The sequence below is a fragment of the Engraulis encrasicolus genome, chromosome 21 (assembly GCF_034702125.1).
Source record: "Engraulis encrasicolus isolate BLACKSEA-1 chromosome 21, IST_EnEncr_1.0, whole genome shotgun sequence".
In the NCBI taxonomy this organism is placed as follows: domain Eukaryota; kingdom Metazoa; phylum Chordata; class Actinopteri; order Clupeiformes; family Engraulidae; genus Engraulis; species Engraulis encrasicolus.
The window spans coordinates 44,936,100-44,940,954 of record NC_085877.1 but is presented as its reverse complement, the minus strand read 5'-3'; positions in this window follow the sequence as shown (position 1 = coordinate 44,940,954).

Genomic DNA, 4,855 nt, shown 5'->3' with positions numbered 1-4,855 from the left:
CACAGGAATCATCGTGGTTTTGTGCAGTAAATCTTAGTTATTGTGTCATGTGTCACTGATGAAACTACAGGTTTGGCTGCCCCCACGTTTCCAGCACACTTATGCCTCTTCTCCACTGCCACTTTTCTGGTAGGCCTAGGGGAGACCTAGCCTGGGAACTCCCATACTGCCTTTAGTTCTACACAATCGTTTCGATCTGAAAGACAGTATGGCGAGGATGACTCATAACGTACAAGATCATGGGATCTGTGTCATAATGGCCAAGGATTCCGACCTTAACAGTTTCTCTGCCCAACCCATTGAGAGTAAATAGAATGGAGGCCAAAATTCTATTTCATTGTTGAAGCCAAGTTGGAGCCAAGGTTGGACCCAAAAAGACCAAAAAATGGCCAAATCCCATTCATTCCTATGAGAGACATAAAACCCTGTATCTCCCTTAAATGCCACTCCAGGGGGATCATTTTTCGCTCAACTAGTAGGTCCCCTTGCTCTCCAACTTACCAGGGTGGTGATTTTTTGTGGTGATGTTTTATTTTAGAGAGATATTAAAAGTTAAATTGACCAATGAGCATCAGAACATGGTTTGATTGACCGTTAGAAGTCTTGTTGTTGTCCAATCAGCACCTGCGTTTGGCGTTGCTAAGGTGGAATGTAAGTTGGAATGTTCCCAAATCTGGCTTCAAAGCGTTGAATGGCAAATAGCGTTGGTTTGGCGTCCATTCTATTTACTGTCAATGGCCCAACCAGAGAGCAGGGCAGTGTGTCATAATAGCCAAGTATTCCGGCCCCATACGGAATTTACAATAGGCAACTCCCCAGACCTAATCTCACTTGTGATTAGGTCTGGTGTTAACCAGGCAAGGGGAGACCGGGGTAGTCCTAAGGTGAGCCACGGGGTAAGGTGAGCCACCCCCTTTTTCTCGAAAAAGGTGAATACATTTTCACATGTCATCACATTCTTTTCCACTGCCACTTTTCTGGTAGGCCTAGGCCTACAGCTCGAAACAGCGCGACTCGGCCGCCACTTTTCTGGTAGGCCTAGGGGAGACCGGGGTAAGGTGAGCCACGGGGTAAGGTGAGCCACCCCCTTTTTCTCGAAAAAGGTGAATACATTTTAACATGTCACCACATTCTTTTCCACTGCCACTTTTCTGGTAGGCCTAGGGGAGACCGGGGTAAGGTGAGCCACGGGGTAAGGTGAGCCACCCCCTTTTTCTCGAAAAAGGTGAATACATTTTAACATGTCACCACATTCTTTTCCACTGCCACTTTTCTGGTAGGCCTAGGGGAGACCGGGGTAAGGTGAGCCACGGGGTAAGGTGAGCCACCCCCTTTTTCTCGAAAAAGGTGAATACATTTTAACATGTCACCACATTCTTTTCCACTGCCACTTTTCTGGTAGGCCTAGGGGAGAACCGGGTAAGGTGAGCCACGGGGTAAGGTGAGCCACCCCCTTTTTCTCGAAAAAGGTGAATACATTTTAACATGTCACCACATTCTTTTCCACTGCCACTTTTCTGGTAGGCCTAGGGGAGACCGGGGTAAGGTGAGCCACGGGGTAAGGTGAGCCACCCCCTTTTTCTCGAAAAAGGTGAATACATTTTAACATGTCACCACATTCTTTTCCACTGCCACTTTTCTGGTAGGCCTAGGGGAGACCGGGGTAAGGTGAGCCACGGGGTAAGGTGAGCCACCCCCTTTTTCTCGAAAAAGGTGAATACATTTTAACATGTCACCACATTCTTTTCCACTGCCACTTTTCTGGTAGGCCTAGGGGAGACCGGGGTAAGGTGAGCCACGGGGTAAGGTGAGCCACCCCCTTTTTCTCGAAAAAGGTGAATACATTTTAACATGTCACCACATTCTTTTCCACTGCCACTTTTCTGGTAGGCCTAGGGGAGACCGGGGTAAGGTGAGCCACGGGGTAAGGTGAGCCACCCCCTTTTTCTCGAAAAAGGTGAATACATTTTAACATGTCACCACATTCTTTTCCACTGCCACTTTTCTGGTAGGCCTAGGCCTACAGCTCGAAACAGCGCGACTCGGCCTCCGCTTTTTGCTTCACGTTTAAGCTGTGTCATGTCTATTTTAAAAGCAAAAAAGTGGTGGCCGAGTCGCGCTGTGTCAAGCTGTAGACCTTTCAGAAAAACGGCAGTGGAAAAGAGGCATTATAATGCCTGACGCAGCGTTGAATGCCTGGTAGCCCCATAATGCACTGAAGTGAGTGATAAATGTCTGCAACACTGACCATGAAGAGGGACTGAGGCCCGAAATGTTGTGCCATTAGGGCGCGATCACACAGACCAGACACAGAATTTTACAGTAGGAGGCGGATGTGTTCTATTGTTTGTCAATGAAAATGAGCGGATTACGCGTCTAATATCAGCAGAAGGCGGATTGCGGATTCTCCGCCTCTCCGCGCCGGGCGGAACGAGTTGAAAAAAGTTCAACTCAAGGCGGAAAACCCACGGTGGATTTCCAGATGTTCGATAGGAGACCGTTATCAACATTCATATCAGATTCACTATCCAATGTTAGGAGAGCAAGAAAAGAGCTCGTCTTCTATTCATTTTACATAGATAAATGGACAAAGCATTTTGTGTATGTTTTCACAACATTTAATGACACAACACCATCGATTAGGCTACGTTGCGAGCAGGGCTCTAAATTAACTTTTTCCACCACCAGCCAATTTGGCTAGTAGACATTTTTTCTTACCAGCCAAACAGAAGGTCAACTAGCCATTTTTTTTTAATCTCGCCAAAATAAACTAGGCTATGCGTTAGGCTAGTTATGTTTTTTTTTTTTTTAATCATGGTTATTTTATTCAACTATTTCCAAAACACATAAACACTATAGGCCTACTTAACATAATAAGCATATTATATACACTTTTTAATTATTTTTTTAACTTCTGCTTTATATTTACCTCTGAAAACAGTGAATCACATCACTCAAGCCACACAACAGACCTTTAACATAGCCTACAACCAAACACACAGCCAAACACTACAAAACCTCACATCTGTACACTCCAAGGAAGGAGAAGAGATGAGAGGAAAAGAAGAGGAGAGAGGAGGAAAGGAGAGATCAACACACACACACACACACACACACACACACACACACACACACACACACACACACACACACACACACACACACACACACACACACACACACACACACACGCAATAATGGGTATGTCTGTGTGTTTATGTAGCCTATATGCTGCTATAGACACCTTCATTTCCTCCAGGAGCTCTTCTCTACCATGCGCAACAAAATGACAAGAAGCACGCTATGTTTAACTATCACGGAAATGTTCGCGTCCTTTCCATAGCGTCGCCGTTGGCAGTTTTTTGGTTATTGATTTTTTTTTCTCACGTAGCCTACTTGCACGGTTATGCAAGGTCTGCTCTTCTTTCCGATGGAGTGGGCTTTCCAACTTACGTTGCGCCAGGACTTAAAGCATTTCAGAAGACAACTGACAGCTACGCGCACACTACTCTGACAGATAGTTATCATCCTCTGCCCTTGTCGCAATTTCTTTCCACAACCACTCCTTTTTAAAAACGTCACTACTATTACTGTTATTATTACTGGTAGGCCTATTCGCCAACACAGAATCTTGCTCTAACCACCACCACAAAACATACAAAACAGAAATAGGCATATTCCGCGTCATGTCATTAAAACTCTTCGGTCAGGTCCTCGCAGCTTAAAAAGGCAGCCTGTTAGAGAAAGGTTCTATGTCGGTGAGTGCTAATAGTAACAGTAGGCCTAATAGTGACGTTAAAAGTGGTGGAGCGAAAGCGACAGAAGCAGAGGAGGAGAGTTGCCTGTCAAAATAATGTGAGCGTAGCCGACAGGCTGGTCGTCTGAAATGTTTTCTGTCGTGGCGCGCGCAACAGCAGCATGGAGTAGCCGCTGCCAGAGCTGCTTCGGAAAGCCCACGGTGGGAGGCTACGTCACGACGGTAGTGTTTATGGGTAATGTAGGAAATCTTGCCGTATCGTTGTCATAAGCAGCGGTTCGTTCATAATTTACTGTAGTCCGGCACTACTAGCCAAATTGGCGGGTAGGTAATTTTTTCTACTAGCCAAAATGAATTCTCACCCGTGTTTGGCGTGTTGGCGTGTGTTAATTTAGAGCCCTGGTTGCGAGTGACAGTTGAGTCGTTACGTTGCCTAGTCACCGCATTCGAATGGGCAGTGGATCCGCGCTTGGTGTGGTCACTTCTGATTAATCAGCTGGACGCCCATCCCAGATTGTAGGCAGAAATCTGCAGTATGTGTGATCGCGCCCTTAACCTGTTAAAACATGGCGTTATAAATGTCTTGTTACCAACACCAGACATGTCCGCGATGCTCCTTGAAATTAGAATTCGAGACTATTTTCCTGTGCGGACGTCTGCGTTCAATGAGCGGGTTCCATTGAAAAAGAATGGCTGCTGCCCGCGGATAGAACATGGACGCTGACTGTGCAGTGTGAAAGGCAGCATGTAAACTTCTTGCACTAGCTCTCTGCTCTCGGACATGTTGCGCGAACGCGAATATCTCGGTGTGTATCCACTTTCAGGGTTGCCAGATGAGACTGGTGATTTCCAGCCCAAAAAATGCTCAAAATCCGCCCGGAAGCACTAAATCCCACCCATTTGAACTAAATTCTATTGATTTCTATGGCCAGAAATCTGCAGAACAAGATCCACAAATAGCATTTTAAGATATTAATTTGACTGTTTTACTGTAAGTGTTGAATTAACGCTGATTGTTTTTAAATCTGAAGCTCATCTGCCTCTGACATTGTATTTTCTTGCCAGGTTGGGAATAGAGACTGGGTGTGGAATGCGTCA